The sequence below is a fragment of the Zalophus californianus genome, chromosome 3 (assembly GCF_009762305.2).
Source record: "Zalophus californianus isolate mZalCal1 chromosome 3, mZalCal1.pri.v2, whole genome shotgun sequence".
Classification (NCBI taxonomy): Eukaryota; Metazoa; Chordata; class Mammalia; order Carnivora; family Otariidae; genus Zalophus; species Zalophus californianus.
The window spans coordinates 158,071,418-158,094,271 of record NC_045597.1 but is presented as its reverse complement, the minus strand read 5'-3'; the positions used below and the strand labels follow the sequence as shown (position 1 = coordinate 158,094,271).

At 37.8% G+C, this 22,854-nt stretch overlaps 1 protein-coding gene and 1 pseudogene across 2 annotated transcripts in view; one reads left to right on the top strand and one right to left on the bottom strand.

Annotated features, from left to right (window-relative positions):
• The window catches only part of PLCL1 (phospholipase C like 1 (inactive)), a 339,289-nt gene that overhangs the window by 202,896 nt on the left and 113,539 nt on the right, over positions 1 to 22,854 (bottom strand). The window lies entirely within an intron of this gene.
• Positions 4 to 12,878, top strand: LOC113919527 (annotated as a pseudogene).

Below are 22,854 nucleotides of genomic sequence, written 5' to 3'. Positions count from 1 at the left end.
ATCATGGTATACATGATCTTTGAAAAACAAATGTCTACCCATACTCACATTCGGGTAAACAATTTCCAGAACATTAATCATGTCTCCTTCCTGAGTGATCAGAGGTCTTCCAGGTTCAGGTGCTGGACAGGGTACAATAGTTCCCTACCCAGGTACAGAACTGAAGAATTGATCTCCCACAAAGCCACAGGAGCAAGGGAAGGAGAACCAGATCCAAAACAAAGGGAGATCAGACAAAGGAGACTGCACTAGTTGGAGAAGCAGATAACGAAAAAACTCATCAGTCAGGAGCATGGGTTTAATACAACATCTAGTGACAAAAACCAAGTTTAGATCAGCTTAAGCAGAGTAAAAATATATAGGAAGCATACTAAAGTATCTATGTTATTAAGGGACTGAATACTCAAACTGCAAGAAGTATGCTTCTCTCCAGTCTGACCCTTTCACTGTAGATTGGTTTCCTTTTTTGGGCAGCAAACCTAGTTATCAGAAGTTCCCGGGTTTCACACTTTATAAATTCCCCCAGCCCAAAGCTGAAGAAGAGCCACTGGGGCCCAAATTACTTTAAAAGAGCAAGAACCCTAGATTTTTCAAGAGAAATCATCTTTGCTATCCAAAATTTTACAACTCAATAGTCACCTGGGGTCTGGGTCTCCCACCAAAGCCCTGCCCAAAATTTCTGAGGATTCCTTAGGTGTGTAGAGGATAAGGGTGGGGCAGAATTTGCATTCTCAAGGTCAGTTCAACTCCTACTTCCACAGTCTTGTCTGTCCTCCACCATTTGACCCAATGCCAAACTCAAGCTTTATTGAGGTCCCCATCCATTACCCAACTCACATAAAGCTTCCATGAAGATGAGAGACTTTATCAATTATTTAAAGAGAGATATAAAAGGAGTATATACAAGAGCAAAGCAAACAATTTCAAATCAAACACTGAGCATCTCTTCTTAACTTATCTTTTGGCCATCCTACCACTGGATTATTTCCACAGGTCCCTTCACCCAGCTTTGCAGCATCTGCAATCTTCTCTCTCCTCCCTTTCTCTATTTACCTCTTTGGAAAGAGCACAACAAACTCCCCTCCTTATGGCAGGATGTCAACTTACCCCTTCTCCTCTGCCACCTTGGGTCTAGCCTCCAACATGTTCCTCTGTTTCACTTTGTGCCCCTAAGTGAATTATCAAGCTATTTTTATAAATAGAGTTTTTCCCTCCCTTCAGAACTTGGATAATAGTTGTAAAGATTTGGATTTAACTTCTAATTCCCATTTCACAAGACTGAAGTGGAATCATTTGTCCCTAAATGGAGCTAATAAGGAGAAATGAGTTTGGGTATCTCTCCACTCCACGATTTAGGGACAGTGCAGCCTGAACTAAGGAGTGACTCCACATGATCATTCCTAAGTTTGGGCATCTGAATACAGTCTGGCAACCATTCTCAGCTTCTTTTCTGATCTCTCTAGTTGTGGGAACTGACTCTCCTTTTCAGAAACAAATTCTGACTTTTGGTTCATCAGAAAAGGTACATATAGGCAAATATTGATCATCTTTGAAATTTCAGGTAAGTCCCCTATGATCCCACATTCCACACTGCACCAAGCTGGCTTATAGGAACTCTTGCCCCTGAAACCTCTCCTCACCCTGGCATACAGAGAAGCAGGAGAACTTTCTATGAAGGCAGGTTCCAAATCTGGTCTGATTCTGCTGAAACCACAGATGACACTGGCTCATGAGAAAAAGCAAAAAGGCAAAGAGACATGGAACTAGAAATCCCAGACAGGTCTTGGGAGATCCAATTTACTATCCCTTTGCCTTGGGTATCACAAGGAATTCAACACAACTTACACCAAAAACCTTCTGCCCTTTTGGATTCATTTGACCAGTTAAATATTTTATGATAATCTAATTGGGACATAATCTTTAGCCACCGGATATTTGTTATTCCCTACATAATGTAATCTGAATACAAATCACCCACAAAAATGATAAATAGGCTTGATACATAGAAGTCCCCAGTTCACTCATCATTCATTAACTCAACAAATGTTTATCGAGGGCCTACCATATGCCCACCAGTTCAAGCTCACAGGTTTTCTAGAAAGCTCTTGCCATGATTGTGTTCACCCATTTAAAAAGCCACACACTTACAGGAGAGGTTACCGTTTCCAAGATGCATGTGAAGTCTACATGAACAATACTCCTTTCCTAGCCAGCTATCACAACAGGCCTGTCAAAGGAGCAAGGCATGGGTTTATCCTCATTCCCACTCTTTCCCTAAAACACATTTGGTTCTTCACTGTTCTTAAAGGCATCTTTAAGTTAACAAAACCAAAATAAAAGCTTTTTTTCTTTCTCCCCAAAACTGTTTCTATCCCAATGTTCACAGTTAATGGTGTCACCTTTCACCCAGTTGAAAGGTAGCCTTAGAGTCATAGTCGATGCTCCCTCTCTCTCACTTCTCATATCCAATCCACCAGCAAGTCTCTTTTGTTCTACCCAAAATCCCATCCACCATCCTGCAACTCATTTTTCACCATACCCACCACTACTGCCTAAACAAAGCCAACATCATTTTTAACCCAGACAATTGTAACATTTTCTAACTGGTCTCCCCATTCACTCTTAACCCCTTACAAAATCCATTCTAGCATCTAGAAACTAAACCCACATATGTCCTCTACTTCTCAATGGCTTCCCGTCACACTTGAAATAAAATCTTAACTTTACACAGTTACGAAGGGCCTGTATCCATCATTCTCAGTTTTGGCTGCTCATCAGAAACACATAAAGAGCTTTTAAAAATACCTAAGTGCCATTCAGATTAATTAAATCAAAGTCTCTGGAGGTGGACTCCAGCATTGGTTTGTTGTTGTGTTATTGTGGTGGTTGTTTTAAAGTGTGCTTTCAGAGTAGAGGACCCCTGCTCTCCATGTCTTCCTCTCTGATTTCATCTCTTGCCCCTGTCCCCTCCATTCATTACTAGCCTCACTAGCCTCTCTGAAGGCTTTCTTCAAACCACAGTTTCTCTGCTTTATCTGGAAAGCTCTTCATTCCCACCCTCCACCCCCCACCACTGACCATCTTCCTCTCACTGGTTCCTTCTCATCATTCAGGTCTCTACCCAAATATATTACCTCTTTAGAGGCATTCTGGGGCCACCTAATAATCTACACCAGTGGTTCTCAAGGTGTAGTCTCTACAGCAGCAGCAGCAACATCTGACAACTTTTTAAAAATGTAAATTTCCAGGACCCACATCAGGCCCTTATTAAATCAGGGGCCCTGAGGGAGAGAGCACAGCAATCTTAATGTTTTAATGAGTCCTACAGGTGATTCTGATGCACACTAAAGTTTGAGAAGCACTATTGTGTGTGTGTAATGCGTGTACATATGTATATATTTATCTGACTACCTCTATCCTTCTACTCTTTTTTTTTTAAGATTTATTTATCTGACAGAGAGAGAGAGAGAGAGCACAAGCAGGGAGAGGCAGAGAGGGAGGGAGAAGCAGGCTCCCCGCTGAGCAAGGAGCCTGATGCAGGGCTCCATCCCAGGATCCTGGAATCATGACCTGAGCCGAAGGCAGATGCTTAATGACTGAGCCACCCAGGTGCCCCCACCCTTCTACTCTTTATTACCTGACTTTACCTTCTTCACAGCAGCCATCTGAAATTTTTATTTAATTTTTTAAATTGTCTGTCCCTCCCCCCACCCAGAATAAGCTCCATGGAAACCTAGGTTCACTCTTACATGCCCAATGATTAGAGTAGTATTTAACACATAGTAAGTACTCAATAAATATTTATGAATAAGTGAACCCACAAACAAACCAATCTAGTCCCTTTCTCCCCCAGAAGCTCTAAGGGTTTGGTTTGGTTTGTTTTCCTCTAGGGTCATGGCCCCTGAGGAAGATATATACAGGGATCTACAGCAGAAGGTCTCAGAAAACAATATCAAAATCAAACCAAATGGCCATACACCAGGCAACTCTAGCTCTTCAGGAGGGAGTCTTTTTTTTTTTTTAGATTTTATTTATTTATTTGAGAGAGAGAATGAGAGATAGAGAGCACGAGAGGGAAGAGGGTCAGAGGGAGAAGCAGACTCCCTGCTGAGCAGGGAGCCCGATGTGGGACTCGATCTCGGGACTCCAGGATCATGACCTGAGCCGAAGGCAGTCGCTTAACCAACTGAGCCACCCAGGCACCCCAGGAGGGAGTCTTTTTTAAATGTTGAACATGCTTGGCTCATATGAATGTGAAGTAATTGCTATGTATGACTAATGCACAGCTGGAAGGCCTCATTAAATCTCAGGTAACCTGCCAAGGTATTTTTCCAAGGAAACAAAAAGGCAAGGAAAGAGCACTCAAGAAGGTATATTGAAAGCAGAGATAAGGAGCGGGTTGGGCACTCAGGTCAGAAGCCAAAATAATCCCACCCCCAAAGGATATTCTCCCTTGACTGAGGACCCTGGAAATGGTGGTTTTCTGTTCATATGTGTGTCTCCTCCCACACTACCCATACCACCGTTCCCAATAAATGAAAAATATCTTTTGTTTGATTTAAATTTCTTTAAATTTTAGTGAAGAACTTTGCAGATCTTTACATTTGTAACATCTTTTTCTGTGAATGGCCTGTTCGTGTAGTGTTTTTAGGCTGTTTGCCATTTTCCAGTTAATTGGCAGTTAAATTTACTCTTATGTATCATATGTGCTGTCATTATTTCCCCTAGTTTGCATTTCACTCTTGACTTTGTTTTGATGATTCCTCCCTCAGTCACAACTTAAATTTTTATTTAGTAAAATGTACCCATCTTTTGTGTTAATGTTTCTGATTTTATGTATAAATAGAAAAGCTTCCTCTACATCTAATACATTGAAATATTCACCCATACCTCCTATCCGTACTTCTGTGGCTCTATTTTTTTTTTTTTTTTAGGTTTAACTCTTTGATCCATTTGGAGTTTATTTTGGTGTGAAGAATGAGGAAAGGTTCTGGGGCACCTGGGTGGCTCAGTCAGTTAAGCGTCTGCCTTTGGTTCTGGTCATGATCTCAGGGTCCTGGAATCGAGCCCTGAGTCTGCTTCTCCTTCTCCCTTTGTTCCTCCCTACTGCTCATGCTCTCTCTCTCTCTCTCTCTCAAATAAATAAATAAAATCTTTTAAAGAATTTAAAAATTTAAAAAAAGAACAAGAAAAGGTTCTAATATTATTTTTTGTCCAAATAATAAGTCCATTTAGGAAACTCTATAACCTCAGCATTTAGCACAGTAAAACTGTACATAGTTGGTGCTGAACTTCTATCTACTAAATTATTGGAAGGATGATGAAGCTACAAAAGAACTATGGATCACATACAAAAACAGATTCCAATAAAACATGTGGGCATTATGACTTTAATGTAACATTAATACATATTGATGTATATTTTAATAAGTAAGTAGACAAGTATTAACCAATGCAAATTTGGTTATTACTAATGCCAATTGCAACAGTAACAATAACTACTGTTTATTGAGCACTTACTATGCTTCACACACTGTAAGTGCCTTAAATATGTTAACTTACTCAATCCTCAAAATAAGCCTATGAGGAGTTTCTATTCCTATCTTAATTTTACAGATGAGAATACTGAGCCATCAAGAGATGAAGAAACTTGCTCAAAGTCCCATGACTAGCATCTGGCAGATTAACACCCTGAGATAGAAGCACTGAGAATTCTATGCCTTAACCACTATGTTATCCTGTCTTGTAGATCATTGCTGACCACAAAATAGAAAAGAAAAAAAAAAAAAAACAGGATATTTTTGCTATTAACATCTAAAAGGTATACACATTTTATCAGGACATTCTATGTTTCTAATTCTGTATTTCTAATCTGAAAATTGAAATGATATGGCCCCATCCCCACCCTCACCCAACCTCCCTCCAAAATTACCTTCCTCAGAACTCAATATTACCTTTGGCTACAATATCTGATAAAGGACCTATGAGGGTTCAACACAAGGTAACTCAGCACTTGAACTATATCTCCCCTAACCCACATTCCTTCACATCTTTTAAGTTCAAAATCCCACCACAAATTGCTGCAATTTCCAAGCATGCCCTGGTCTGAAATGTATGTACTACAGAGCTGCACTGAATAATTTGGTCCCTGCAGCAAAGTCAAAGATTCCTTCTCAGCATCTTATGCTATAAGTTAGGTTTTTAAAGATTTGGATAAGAGTATTCAAAATATTATTAACAACAACAGGTGTCATTTTGCAACTTTAGCTTTTATTTAGAAAAATGAGTAGAACCTTTGGTTTCATGATGGCAACATAAAGGCATTTTTGCTCCCTTCTGCTCTCAAAATTCTGAAACCACAAAGACGACAGGAAACAAAAACACAAACTCCAACTTCAGTGAAATGAAGAAGTGACTATTATCCAACATTTGAAGATGGAAAGCAGATGGAGGGAACATTTTAGCAGAGAGGAGAAAAGTCAAGCCAATGACTATAAGAAGCAAGCCAATTTGCCCCTGGAAATGCTTACAAAATGGAGATGCTGGGTACTTTGGAAGATGAAAGTAAGGGCAGTTGCTAAAATAAAGGGATTTTTAGACTCTTTCAATCACTGGTGGGCTGCAGCTGGTTTGCACCAGTTTGCAAGAGTGAACTCTGCAGTGACCTCACATGGTAGCTTGAAATCAACTATAGGATGAATATTTGGAGAAGGTGGAAAATGCTACAAATCAGAGTTTTGTTTTGTTTTGATTTTTTTAGGGAGCTAGTTGTTAAACATTTACCAGCACACCACAGCTCCCGAGTCCTAACCTTCAGCACCCACTAGAAATCTGAGGTTTATTTTCCAGAGAAAGTAAATGACGGGGGTTTCAGACTCAGGCACAGCAGTCAGGAAAGAGGGCAAGTGAAAGGTACAATGCTGAAAACGAGTGCAATATGTGAAAATCTGTACAATGATCACAGAAATTGCCTTCAGGTTGCATTCCCCTTGTCAAGATATTGAGGCTCCTTCTCTGGTGAAACTAAACTGCCCAAGAGAAAAGGCTTAGGTACAACGATATTTTGTGGGTGCATAGGCCCCTCAGAAAAAGATCTAGCTAACTTGTCTGATCAACCTGCGGTGAATTAGTCCATTTAGACATGCAAAGTCTACAAAATTCATTTCCCAAACACACTTTTCAAGAAGCCACTACAAGATATGCCTTAACCAAAACCAAAAAATAAACTAAAAAGGAAGAGGCTGTGGATTTAGAAAACAAGGAGGCAGTGGGCCCTCCCAGAGTAACCGCTGTGCCTCAGGCCCTGTGAACACAGCGCACACGGGGGCAGGAGGCAGAGGACTCTAAGAAGCAGGAGAAAGGGGAGTTGGTAAATTATCTGGCTGCTTGAGCATACGGAATACTGTACTGGAGATATTTTGCAGAACTGTGAGAGGATATTGGAAGACACAGCATTTCAAAAACATTAAAGGGAAAAAATGAGGCAATTATTAACTCCAGCTAAAAATAACAACAAAAATAAGAAAAGAAATGCAGTCACACAAGAGATCACTCTACTGTGGAAAGCACTGACATAGTCATAAGAAGATACTGGGAAAAGATGTAACTAAAATTTTAGACATAATAAATTATATAAGGAAGAAGAAAAGTTTTTTACTTTACTACATAAACCAAATTATTTAGTGCAGTTTTGTAGTATACACATTTCAAATCAGGGCATGCTTGGAAATAACAGCAATTTATGTGGGATTTTGAACTTAAAGAGGAGGTATAAGTAAGTAAAGATCCTCATATAGCCTAATAGAAAGTAAAAATGATTAATCAAGAGGCATATTATTTTCAAATAAGGAAGTAAATGCCAGAACAAATAGCTAAAAACATTGAAGTGGTCCTTCTAGTAAGTGAAACAAGGCAGTAAGAGAAGAGAAAAAAGAAGAGTGTTTTTTGTCATATGCTCTATAAAAATATTTGACTTAATAATTTTTATATAATACTGTCACCATAATTGTTTAATTTAAATAATTAAGAAATAAAGGAATAAAGAAAAATAAGAGTTTATAAATTATGGGCAACTCCAGAGAATGTGGCAATTACTCTGATATTCTAGTAATAATGGGATTCCTGCATTGTAACAAGAAAAATTTCCAAATCAGGAGAGATCTGTTTAAAACATTTTGCAGTAAACCATCTGAGTATCCATCATCAGGTACTATAGTCAAGGCCTTAGTTATGGATCATTAGACAAGAGTACTTGTGATGATGATGTCCAGGATAAATTAGGACAGATTTATCTTCCAATCTTATCTTTTGGGGGAAGCCACAGTCTTTTTTGGGACAACCATATTTACTCATCAAATGTTCATAATAGATAAAATTTATGTATCCTTTTTGTGTTTCCAATTTCGTTTTCTAAAGAAGATAGAAAAAATTTTTCTCTTTATAGTTTTCTTCATACTCTTTATTTCCTGCTTTGAAATGCCAATCTAACTTTTGGAAAAGAAAATTGATTTCATAATTACTGAGGGGGGAGGTTTAGAGTGGTAAAAACAAGAAGCCCAAAGCTTAGTGGTAAGGAAGAAATACATCTGGAATTTTGGTAGAAATTCAATGAAACTCAATGAATGGTATCAGGGGTTATGTGGGGAAGAATTTTCCAGATAGGGAAAATCTGTGTTGTACAAAGACAAAGAGAAATGATGCAATTAAGAAAGAAAGAAAGAAAGAAAGAAAGAAAGAAAGAAAGAAAGAAAGAAAGAAAGAAAGAAAGAAAGAAAGAAAGAAAGAAAGAAAGAAAGAAAGAAAGAAAGAAAGAAAGAAAGAAAGAAAGAAAGAAAGAAAGAAAGAAGAGAAAAGAAAAGAAGAAAGAAAGAAAGAAAGAAAGAAAGAAAGAAAGAAAGAAAGAAAGAAAGAAAGAAAGAAAGAAAGAAAGAAAGAAAAGGAAGGAAAGGAAAGGGAAGGAAAGGGAAGGAAAGGAAAAATAGACATTAGATGGTGGTATGAAGGGAAATTAAAGAAGAAAATGGATAGGGGCACCTGGGTGGCTCACTTGGTTAAGCGTTTGACTTCAGCTTAGGTCATGATTTCAGGCTCCTGGGATCGAGCCTGGCTTCTGGCTCCCTGTTTGTTCCTCTCCCTCTGCCCCTCCCCCTCCTCCTGCTCTTGCGCTCCCTCTCTCTCTCTCAAAAAAAAATAAATAAAATCTTTAAAAAAAGATGAAAATGTATAAACTGAAAAGCAAAAGTAGAGGTATCTACGCTTATTGATATACTTAGATCTAATTTAATCTCAGCCCTTGGATTTCTTATAGTTCTAGCAAGACATGGGTACCCCACAACTTTAGAAAGTGACTATGTACTGCACATTTGTAATAATAATTGAAGTTTTTTCTTGTTTGTTTTATTTTACTTAAAAGCTCACTTCCTGGGATGCCTAGGTGGCTCAGTTGGTTAAGCGTCTGCCTTCGGCTCAGGTCATGATCCAGGGTCCTGGGATGGAGCCCCGAGTCAGGATCCCTGCTCAGTGAGGAGTATGCTTCTCCCTCTCCCTCTGCCCCCACCCCCCTGCTCATGCTCGCTCTCTCTCTCTCAAATAAATAAATAAAATCTTAAAAAAAAAAAAAAAAAGCTCATTTCCTCAGATCTCTGTCAGAAATCAACAGAGAAAGGACAAATAAAAATCAACTACACTCCTGGAACAGTATACTTATATAGTTCAAATTATGTTTTTGTGATCTTAAATACTGCTTCTAAAGCTACATAATTCACTCAAAATAGAAATTATAGTATTTAAAAACAACTGTCAAAAAAAACTGAAACCAAAAATATTATTAAGGCACAATGGGAAAGATAGTATAACATAGCATGAAAGAAATGGTCTTTCATCAATGAAACAATAACATTGTTTCCTCACCTAAGTGCAGCCTTCTTTTAAGCCCAGAGAGTGAAGTAATGTACACATAATCAATTAAAGCAAGTTACAAAGGCAGCTGATCCATGACTTCATAAAATAAATCTCTGTCACAGTACTGCATTCTGGGATGCAGCCAGCTGTCATCAAGCTGTAATGAAAAATGCCAGATAAGTGGCTTCACTTCAAAACACAGAAATTGGCCTGATGAAATCAATGAATTTCCATCAGATTTTGATATCATCTGGAAAGGAAAATCCAGCCTCCTTCCAAAAGCCAAAAAACATCATTTTAATCAAAAAATTTCCTCCCTAGGAATAGGCAAAAGGGATTAAGAGGTACAAGCTTCCAGTTATAAAATAAGTAAGTCCCAGAGATGAAAATTGGCACTTATAGTCAATAATATTTTAATAACATTGTATGGTGACAGTGGTGACTACACTTATCATGGCAAGCCTGAGCAATGTACAGAATTGTCAAATCACTATGTTGTACCCCCGAAACTAATATAACACTGTATGTCAACTATACTTCAATTAAAAAAAATTTTTAATAAACTTTGTATTTGCTGAAAGGGAAATTCTGTGATCTAAAAAAGAATAAAGTAAAAAAGTTACATTTTAAAAAATTCCTCACTAAAAGTTATCACATTTTAGTCAACTTAATCATTAAAGTGTCAGTTACCTAACTTCGTTGGCTTTCTGAATGATATACCCAAGTTGCTTTGATTTATTTTCATTAAGCAGAAAAACACAGTAAGCCTAATGCAAAATTATATTGCAAAACTCATGCTTGACATGTGAAACTATACCACCTTGGAAGTATTTAGCTCTTTTTTAGACCTGAATACTACTTTGTTGAATATACATCTTTCATAAAAAGTGTGTTTCTTATGAATTTTCAAAGAAAAAATTTAGAGAAAGATAAGAATATGCTTTCATTTATAGTTAAGAAATACAACCATTAGGACAGTGGTGTCCAAACCTGGCCACATATTTAAGTTACCAGGGAGCTTTTAGAAACTAACAATAGCCCATCCCACACAGATCAAATCAAACCTCTGAGGGTGATGCCTAAATATTGGTGTTTTTGACTTTTTTTAAGCTACTCAGATGATTCTAATGGAGCCAGGTTTGAGAATCCTGCAAAGGACGCTGACTGTCAAATTTGGCTGCACATTGGAACCACTTGGGGGCAGGGGTTAAAAACAATGATTCTTTGGTCTTGTTATGAGCTGAATTGTGTCCCTTCAAAATTCATACCTTGAAGTCCTATACCTAGTACCTCAGAATGTGACTGTACTTGGAGATGGGTTCTTTAAAGAGGTAAAATGAGGTCATGGGGGTGAGCCCTAATCCTTATAAAAATAGGGAAGAAAGTGAAGAAGAGGAGATTAGGATACAGACAGGTACAGAGGGAAGACCTAGGAAGGAACAGGAAGGAAAGGACTACCATCTACAAGCCAAGAAGAGAGGCCTCAGAAGAAACCAACCCTCAGACACCTTGATCTCTGACTTCTGATCTCCAGAATCACGAGAAGATAAATCATAGAAAATAAACAAATAATTGTGAGCCACCTGGACGGTGGTGCTTTGTTACGGCCGTCCTAGTGAACTAATACAGGGCCCATCTCCAGAATTCTGATTTCATAGGCATGGAGATAGCCAGGGGTCAGCACCCAGGGTTAAGGCCATAGCTTTAGGTATCCTGAAGTCTGACTTCACCTGTTCTCTCCTTGATGGTAACTTGAGAGAGCAGCCACTTACACTTTGTAACACTTCTCTACTAGAGCTATTTAGTGACTATAACCAAGAAATGGAATTGAAAATTAAGTTTTTAATTTTATTGAGGACTTTGCTCCATGCAGTTAAGAACTCCCACAAGAGAGACTCTCTTTCTCACCTCTGTTTCCAACACCATCAGAAGGTGAATATTTTTTCCTTATGGTGGTGATATATTTGTTTCCTATGATCCACAGATATACTTTTCAAATAGTCTTATTTCTATTTATCTTTTCACTCTTAATAGTGCCATACTCTAAATAATTGAAAACATTACATAATTATTTCAAAATATGAATTTTAATAGGTTCAGTGTTAATTTGGAGTGCAATAGTTATGTTTTCTTTCCCCCTAAGAGTGGTCTCACAGCTTCTGAGTCACACAAACCTCAGATCCAATCAGCTCGGCCATCAAATAACCGTGTAACCTTCAGGAAGATATATAAATGCTCCAAGCTCCTGGGCAGTCTCCCTAAAAGAACAAGGTATGTGCTCCCCTGGCCTTCTCCCTCCTACCTGCTGCTGAAAGTGGAGCCTGGGGCCCAAAATAGAAACCATGTTTTGACAATAGTAGAACAGACCATTAGCTGAAAACTCCCACCTAGATTAAATATTACTTGAGAGAGAATTAAACGTCTACCTTGGTTGAAACGCTCTATTTTGGGGATACCACATTACAGTGGTGTGGCTTATCCCAGTTCTAACCATTGTGTGGGGAAGAGTTTGAAGGAAGTTAGCTTTCTTTTTGTCTGACATCTTGGTGAGGTTGCAGGGTGGCCACTGTTCTCTGAGCTTCACAGTGCCACCCAAGGACAACAACAAGAAGAAATATGCCAGAAAGTAGGCCAAAAAAGACAAAGACCCAGTGAATAAATATGGGGGCAAGACCAAAAAGAAGTGGTCCAAAGACAAAGTTCGGGACAAGCTCAATAACCTGCTCTTGTTTAACAAACCAACATATGACAAACTCTATAAGGGAACCCAACTATAAGCTTATAACCATAGCTGTTGTTTCTGAGAGACTAAAGATTCAAGGTCCCCTGGCCAGGGCAGCCCTTCAGGTGCTCCTTAGTAAAGGACTTATTAGACTGGTTTTAAAGCACAGAGCTCACGTAATTGATACCAGAAACACCAAGGGTGGAGCACCCCAGCTGCCGGTGAAGAGGCACCAACTGTACATTTTGAAAAATGAAACTTCAGTAAACTAAAAAAAAAAGTAAAACATGGAAGTTATAAAATCAGTTAGGAGGTTACTACAGAAGTCCAGGTTCAGTTGTTAGCTTGGAGGTGCGGTTGGGAAGTTGGTGGGGTAAAGGTATACTTTGGGGTGATGGGTTAAATAGGTGATGGGATTAAGGAGTGCACTTGTGATGAGCACCATATGTTGTACAGAAATGTTGAACCACTATATTGTACACCTGAAACTAATATTATACTGCATGTTAACTAACTGGAATTTAAATAAAAACTTTTTTTTAAAAAGGTACACTTTGGAAGTGCAATCAAGGTGAATTGATATGCACTAAATGTGGAGGGAGTCATCAAAGATGGCTCCCAAGGTTCTAAGAAGATAGAGACATTATTTACTTATGAAGACCAGAAGAGAAGCATATTTCTAGGGGAAGACCAAGAAATTTAAACATGTAAAATTTGAGATACTGTGAGACATAAACATGGAGCTGTCACATCAGAGTTGAAGGGATGAGTTTGAAATTCAGACAAGTTTGTTCCAGAGGTAATTTGAAAGTAACTTCTCTACTCATCATCAGCCTTGGAATCGTTGCCCAACTCATCCCCAGTACAAAGTGCAAAACAAGCACAGTCATCCAAATACCATCCTAAATTCTTAGGGAACAGCATGGGGCGCTACATCAATCATTCCTCCACAAGAAAAATCATAATTTTTTTGACCTTTCTATTGGTTTTATTTTATTGCCTTTTCCCTTTGGAGTTAATTGACTTTAATAAATTCTTTAATCCTTATATCAAACATTGATTTCTATTTAATCTTTCATTGTAACTGTGTATATTTAATGTGTATTTTCCAAAATTCTATGTCTAAAGTTTACTTCTAACATGTCTTTATCCAAACAATCTCTGCAATATTTAGATGCCAATATGGCAGAAAACATCATAAAGTGCTTGGTGGCCACAACCTATAAAAGGAACTAGTAAAGGAGGTGAGACAAGGAGAGAAAAGGGCTTTATAAAATTTTATCCAAAGGTCAGAATTTTAACTTATGCCTCTCTTATAAACTACTCTTTCAAAATATATCAATCATTTCAATAGTGTTTTTGAATATAAGAAAGAGAGAGAGATACTTCTGACTTGATTTCTGTGGTTATAGAAAAGGTGCTGTGGATGTGCTGCCTTCACAAAGTCAACATGAACAGTAATCTTCTTGGCTCTAAAGAACACTCCCCAGCTGCACATTTATGAACTCCCATGAACTCACTGAAAGTGGGTTCAGGGATCCATTAGGCATTTTATCTTATTATCCCTTGCTAACACTACTTTTAAAAGAGCTGAAGAAAGAAATCCCTTGGAAGACCAGGTCCTATCCATTTATATCCTAGAAGGGATCCTAACAAAAAACCACCTGCTGGCAAGCCAAACCACTTATCTTGAGATAAGAGAAGGAACCATAAACACATTCATTTTAAAGTATTCATCTTTTAACTATAGGCCACTAATATTGAATGACAGCTGCCATAAACTCTAATTGGCTAAGGAGCATTAGAGCCAAAATACTCTCATATTTGCCCTACAGATTTCTGGAAGCATGTCACAGCACATCCTTGCAGCTATAACCATTTTAACCCAGAGGTTACTCTTCTAGGATGTTTATTTTAGACTCTGAAATTTAAATACTGTACTCAAAAAAAAAAAACATAAAGACTTTACAAAATCATTATATAATGCAGGTTATTGGAACAATGTATAAAATAGAGAAAAACTGAACCTTCCTCCTACACCTACATTTTAAGCCATTCAACATGCCCAGTTCCACTGGTTTCCATCAATCATTATCCATGATGATAACGAACCAGAACAAATAGGCAATCCACCAATTACCCTCATTTTGCCCAAACATCAGAGCCTTTTCCTAACCAATCTACCTAAAGGTTTGCAATTAATCTTTTTATTCTCCTTCCTACCAGCTATGGAGGAATTAATATATAAAAAGGACACAGAGATCACACAAGAGGCAAAAATAAAAGGAGGAGAAAAAGAGGGCAACTTAGATAATTCTCCAACTGGATAATGAGCTCCTGAATAATTGAGAATGCTAAGAAATGGTGCCCACCCCATTCACTGAAATTTTTTTTAAAGTTCTCTTTTAAGTCAAGGGCAAGCCTTTTAAAGAGCTAGTAACTGTTCCACTCATATGTGCTTTGTTCCTAGAAGCAGGTACTTTAAAATACTTTCTTTATTAATTTTTCACTTTTTATAGATTGATCCTAAGCCTCACCAAAGCAGAAGGAGAAAACAAAACAAAACTAGCAGACCTGGGCAAATCAGGATACCTTCCCTAATAGTTGGGATTTTCCTTTCTTTTAATACAGCGAAATGCTTAAAATGCTGTCTTCTATTTCTTCACCATTCCGAACCCCATCTCCTCACCCCACTTTTAATATTAACTCAAGGCCACAGTCTCTATGCCTCACTCCAAATCCCTGCAGTGCCTAGAATGGTGTCTTTGGGTTTTTTTGTGGAACAGTGTCTTAATCATAGTAGGTGACTAAGGAATAGTTCTTGAATTAAACTACATTAGAAACACCTGTTATACACACACACACACACACACACACACACACACACACACACACTAGTGAGTTATCAAGAAAGCCAAAGTATCTAGAAAGGTGCGGCAGAGAGATGTCTCAAGATAACAATTCCTAAACCATCACAGGCTAAAGAAAATACCCAAGTTCTCAGGACAACCCCCTTCCACAGGACCAAAGCACTGAAACTAGCCACATCTCATCAGATTGTGACTCTGTGTAATGAGCTACTGTTGAAGGGCCCTGCAGTCAGTATGAGTAGCAATGGTCAAAGAGAGAAAGTATGGGGAGGCTCCTAGAAGCCTAAAACAAAGAAACTTGGAAATATTTTGGATCCTTTAGTCAGACATGTCTTACTCATTCACCATTCAAGAGAATTTATTCTAAAATAGCCCAGTTTTGCTCCATGAAGGGTATTTAACAGTCTAGCCCTAAACAAAATTGGGAATATACATGTAAAGTGACCCGAGCCCATAGTTTCAGTAACTTCCCTGAACATCTTTAACTTCTCTATTTCCCCTGCCTTGTTAAACTGACCTTGTAGTAATAGAAACATTCAACAAAGAATTTTACCATAGTCGTTTATACTTCACAGTGGCTTTAAACATGGGAATAAAGGGCTCTGTCCCATGGTAAAAAGATCGGTTGCTGAGTTGGTTGGTTTGTTAGTTGGTAGGTAGGTTAGTTGGAGGGGGGCAAGAAGTCCATTCTAATACCCCTGAAATCATAGTCAATAAGGCCATCTCTAAACAGCAAGACAAACTTCACCAGGACCATTTGTGGTAGCTTCTGGTAGCTTCTGCCATGAAAGGGGAAAAAAAATGGGTGGAATTTGTGTGGAGAGATTAGGACCAGCCTTATAAGCTGCTGATCCTTATAAGCAACAGCTGAGCCCCCTATAATTCTCATCCAGGTTAATGACTTTATCCTCTTTTAAAAAATAAAATATCTTCTGATTAGTATAAATTATAGCAACTGCTCCAGAATGCTGCTCTGCAGTGAGTGGGGCAACAGGGAAGAATAGAATGGAAATGACTTCCACAGGCCTGATCTAAACACTGTTATAGGGACAGTAAGAGCCTGGGCTTGGCTGCCGGCAATAGACACTGCCTAGTCTGTAACTTCCCTTCTGAGACACCACCCACTTTCATTTACCTGTCAAGGTGGCCCTTATTTTCAAAACAGTCAGAATCTATCCATGTGAAATTTAAGAGAGCAAGCACAGAATGTGACTTAGCCTTAACCCCTCACTTACCTTCCCTGCCAATCTCCAGCCAACCTGTCCCTCATAACCCTGATGTCCATAACATCTGCTCTCTCAGAGCTTTGATACGGAATAAAGCGTGAATATCATAAAGAGTAATTTTCTACATTATTCAGCAGACTATCTCTATAGAAAAGGAGAGAATAGAAGATAAAATAAACCCTTTCCAGACAGAATAAAAAAAACTTTGAAAAACTTTGAAGGACTTCACCCATCCTTCTCCTTATGTAAGAATTTCTGTGAGTTACAAATGCAATTAATAAAACTGCAAACGCCCCTCAAGATGTGTCCGGGTAGTGCAAAAATGGTTCTCTAAAAATTATGGAGGCAGATGACCTATTAGATTACAGAATTCAGAAATTTCAATGTCCATACTTTGTAGCTCAGCCGGCCTGGCCACTAATACAAGCAGCTGTTTGATACAAATTGATAAACTACAGATCTAGAACATACATCACTTTTCTTAAGCTTGCAAGGAGATGAAAAGTATCAAAGGATAAAGCATAGTAGGAAAAGAAAGTCTCTTTACACAATAAACTACTAGGAAGGAAAATAAAAGACTCAGTTATTTCATTTTATTTTTAACCCCTTAATTTTTCACACAAAGTCATTAAATGTAAAAGAATCCAAACACATCTTTTACTCAAGATACTGCACTAAATAGCTCAACTGCAAAACATGTGAGGTTTAGTTTAGTCACAGAGTTTTCATGTATTCTATTTTGTGAATAACACATCTGTTGGAGTCATGTTTCTAACAACCCAAATTGTATGGTTTCTTGAACAAAGTAGTAATTGAAGATTCTCCTTGACTGATTATTTTCAAAATCATCTCTTTAAAATGGGAGGTTGGGATATGTGGTAAGTCTTATATGCTAAAAGGCCACTATCTTCTCTTTATAAAGGCGTGATCTAGTTATAAGAACCCAAGTGGCACATATTCCTTTTCAGACTACTTTCAATTACTTTTACCACTTTCACCTAAAGCAGGAGTAATGAATTTTTCTTTATTCCAGAAGTTCTATGACTAGCAGTCATTTGCACAAATTGCTGCACACTCTTCCATGCAGATTCACCCCCTGGGGATGACTTCCTTTTCTCTCTTACTCAATGAGACATGTTTATTACAGGACAAAAATAGCAACAGAATAACTTCAGGCAATAAGTTGGATTCAGTAAATGGATTGGCATTAGGTATATTGTTTTCTCTTTTCTCCATTATTCTGTAGCCTCACATGATCGACTACAGAAAGGATGAAAGATGATATGAGTCAAAGAATGAGAAACAAAGATGGAAAAAGCACACGGAAAAAGTACTCTGTACCATTTATTTTGCTAGTTACCTAGGCACTGTTTTTACCTTTTCCATGGTTTTTTGTGAGAATTTCCATCTGCCCAGAATCCAAATGCATAGCTTTACCATCCTCTACTCCAGAATCAAAATGTATAAAATGCTCAGCCTTTGATTATTCCTATAAAATATCCTTCACTCACTCACATCCCTTCTACCTAAACTTCTGAAGCTCCTGAAAGCTGACAATTAAAAGAAGGAATTTTTGCTGAAGATCCCAATGAGTCATCGTGAGTCACAGAAATGGCCCAGGCCACTTCTGCTAGTCTGCTAATAACAGAGGTGCATCATTTCCAAGTGAAATGGCCTGGCCACAGAACCAAGAGTGAAAGAGGGGACATCTCCATCCACCATAGAGGAACATACTGCCTCATCACCTGGAAGTGGGGCTGTGTCCCCCTGGAGTGCTCATAAGACCACTAATACAAATGTATAAACTAAAAGGAGGGAAGTGTGTATAATAAATGTCACTCTGGCACAAATGAAGCCAGAAAATGACTGACCTAGAAAATTTTCCTTTGTTTATTCATGAATCTAATTTTAAAACTAACAATTAAGATGAAGAATAAACATTAGCGATTACAGTATCTCATTTAGTTATTTGACACATTCCCATGCTACAATGTTCTCATTCCAGAAAAGTTAAAGTTAAAGAAAAGCATTAAGAAAAAACATCACCAAAGGGAATAGATATCATCTAAGTATATTAAGACAATGACTATGATATATTTTTCTCCAGATATTTTTCTAGGTATATTTATTTTCATGTTATTGTGCCCAGATGTGTACATAATTGTGGATCCTTTATTTCATTTACTGTTGTAACATCTAAGCTATTAACAACTCTTTATAAATATCATGTTCATGAATGAATTTAATCTTGAAATTAAGCAAAAGTAGAGACAGTGACTCATCAGTGATTTAACACACATGCAACAAAAGAAAGTTCAAAGATACATTTCCATCATTAACACTTCATCGTATTGTGTCCATAAATACTTTTCAAACTGTAGGATCTAGTGTAATTTAAGAGAGAAAAAGAGAGTTCCCTACCAGTGCTTAACAACTTTCAAAAAATAATCCATTTCAGAAATCTTCAGAGCTAAAAACCATACCAGTGACAACAATGTTAGTCTGGATTCCACTCAGAGCATCTTAAGTATTTATCTAAAACATATCTCAAGCATCAGCTAGTATCTATCTCACTTCTTTAAAAATCTAATGGGGTCAAGAGAATTTTTGTATCCAAAACTGCCTGGAAACTCCTAACACCTCTTTACAGTTAAGGCTTAATACCAAATAAACATTTACTTGCTTAATGTCACTGAGTACAGAGCCAGGGAGATTTAACCTTGACAGTTAAGCCATTTGTGGTGAATGATAATGTAAATTAGAAAAAATTGCTTGTTCAAAATGAACTAATATATCATTCAGCATATTTACTGAACAATGCTAAAGGAAAAACTGACACTTGTATGAAAGAAAGGTTCTGAATCTGTATATCTTTAGCTGAAATTTATGTACATAATAACTAGATGCAGATACAGAGCAATATACCAATTCAAAAAAATCTCATACCATCAATTGGTATGAATGACCTTTGGCTCCAAATTTAAGCTTAATAGTCTGTGCATTTCTCAAAAAAAATAGGTCCTTTTATGTGCTTTTCCTAAAAGAGAAAAAAACTACACCTTATTTGTTTATTAATTTTCATAATAGCTTGCCATAACTTCATTAATGCTGATTATAAGTATTGGTTTGGGTTACTATTCCTGACAAACTGCACAACCTTAAAATTTTCCATAATACACCCAGATGTTGGTACTCAAATTATTTTGTCTTAGAAGCAGAACTATACGACCTATCCCCTGGGAAAAACATTAATATTTCACCCACATACATTTGAATCAGAAGTCTGACCCATGAAGAAAGATGTCTACTGAGAATCCTCCTCTCAAATAGTCCTTCCAAATAAGCCAGAGAAGTTTCTAAATCTAGAAACAGTGTAGCTGTTTCTACAGATTCTCCAGAATTTTTGTAAAGATGCTCTCCAAGTTGACTTACATACTATTTGGATGTTTGCCTTAAAAAAGCTAATTTTGTTCATTACAATGCTCCTTTTGGCTTCTACCTTTCTTCTTTGTATTACCAGCATTAGCAAAAGGCAGAAGGTTACCCTCAGAATGAGAGTGCCAGGACATACCAGCAAATTAATATTGAAATCTCAAAGACAAGACACACACAGGAGAAGATGAATACACTGGGGAGGGGCTCACTGTCACTGGCAGCACCAAGATGAGTTTAGGTGATAAATGGAATCAGAATTAAACAATATTGAATTATACAGGGAGAAAGCCATTCCCCTTTTGGTTCATTGTCAATCCTGATTACATCATGGAGAACATCTAAGTTTGGTGCCAGTTTTTAACACCACTCTAACAGTAGCTGTGATAGATTAAAGATGATTTGCCATTTTTTGCCTTGAGTCTGGACTGGCCTTAGTGACTCTTCAACCAACAGAAAGTGACAAAGGTGTTATGGGACTTCAGAGCCTAGGTCATAAGAAGCCCCAGAGTGTCCACCTAGACCTCTCTGGACACTTACTCTTGGAACCCAGCTGCCATGTGTGAGAAAGACACACCACATAAAGAAGCAATGGGTAAGTGTTGCAGTAAACAGTCCCAGAAGAAGTCTCAGGAAACAGGTAACGTCTATCACCCAGCTGAATGAGAGAGCCATCATGACATCCAGCCCAATCAAACCTTCAGATGACGCTTCCCCCAGCTGCTGACAGAAACTGCATGAGAGACCATTAAATAAGAACAATCAGATAACCCAAGTCAACCCACAAAACCATGAGAGGTAGTAATAAAATGTTACTTTAAGCCATTAAATTTGGGGTGGTTTGTTTTGCAGCAACTGATAGCCAGAATACTTCCTGTTCTTTTTCAATAAAAAGAGAATAAACTCAGGTTTAGCAATTGCCACAGGCCAATAGCAGAAAATATAAAAAGACCGTTTTCTTTTAATCTCATTTACATTTATGGTAATTGATAGTGAGGGTTTTTTTATGGTAATGATTAGAAAGAGAAACTTCATATGAATATATTTAGGTTAGACAAATTTTTAGGATATCAAGTTAATTATAATTTGAGTTTGAAAGCTTATAACAAAATATGTGATTGTGAATGGCTGACGTTTGGCAAACATTACACAAAGAGATGAAGAATGTTAACATGGGAAGGTCCTAAAAGAAGAAACTGGGATTAGAAAACAGAAATCTGTTATTTTGTTTAGGAAAGGTAAAATAGGAGTGAAAGATCCAGAAGTGGGTTCAGTCTATGCCTGACATGTTCTGAATCTCCATATTCAGATGTCACCACTTATTCCTGAGTTTTCATTGCAGGATCAAGGGCAACTCTGACCTCTCCCACACGGTTTGTTTGGGGGCTCCATAGCATTGCTGCCCTGATACTGTTTAGTCTATGTAAGGTTTTAGAGGTTAAAAAAAAAAATCACAAAATGCCCACGGAAGTTTGACAAGTTATTTCCTGACATGTTGTGAACAGGAAGTTCACACATGTTGTAAAGCAGCAAAAAAGGATCCATAAAAATGAAAGAGAAAACAGGATTCATGAAGATGAGAGAGAAAGCAAAGGCAAACCAAAAGCTGTAACAGGCAAACAACAGTTTGAATACAATGGAAGATGACCTTCAAAATAAGATTGACTTTGATTCAGAACATGTTTGGAATACAGAAGGAAAGAAGACGGATGTGCTATGAAAGAAACAACTTTAAATATTATACTTAAGAGCCTTTGAGACTGAGCAGAAAAATCAGGCCATTGGTTAGAAGATAAATCAAAATGAGAAGAGACTAATGGCAAAGGTGTGGGAAAGGTTCGGCAGGAGGTTTTGCAGGCATAAAGGAGGTCTCAGAGAGTGGATGAGGGAGAGAATGAATGACAGAGTGAGTGAGTGAATGGAAAAAATTGTAACTTCAGTAGAACTAGTAGACCATTACCATTAGTGATGGATGTCCTTGGGCTTTTGTAGTTACCAAAACAGCCAGTGATTTCCTCTATAAAAAATACACGCTTGAGGAGTGCCTGGGTGGCTCAGTCAGTTAAGGGTCTGCCTTTGGCTCAGATCATGGTCTCAGGGTCCTGAGGTGGAGCCCTGAGTCAGACTCCCTGCTCAACGGGGAATCTGCTTCTCCCTCTCCCTCTCCTCCACCTCCACCCCCCGCTCATGCACTCTCTCTCTCTCTCTCTCTCAAATAAATAAATAAAATCTTTAAAAAAATACACACTTGAAAGATGTGGGTACAGACTCTCCTTGGCTGTGAGTGGCTACAACACATCAGGCTTGCATTCTCAGTGTCATATTTACAATTTGACAGAATTATAAATCAATACATTGCAGAACTTAAGGTCCATTCCAATACTGGAAACTGAAAATTTAAATCTGGGAAAGCCAAGAGTCTACTGTATTCACTTGGGAAGAAGTTTCTTCCCAGAAGCTGAACACTGATGACTGATTAAGCAATCCACTGGCTAGAACTTAGCTACCCCACCCGAAATCCAAGCTAACTAATTTTTTTATCCAACTGATTTTTTAAAACTTCCCCCAACATACTTTTATAGCATATAAACAAATCCTTCACAACTCTGAAAAATTTATTTTATATTTTTACTTTATCATTCAAATATTTGCAGATTTTTTCTAAATTCTTAAATGTTTTCAGTGTGAGAAACTGCATGTGTTG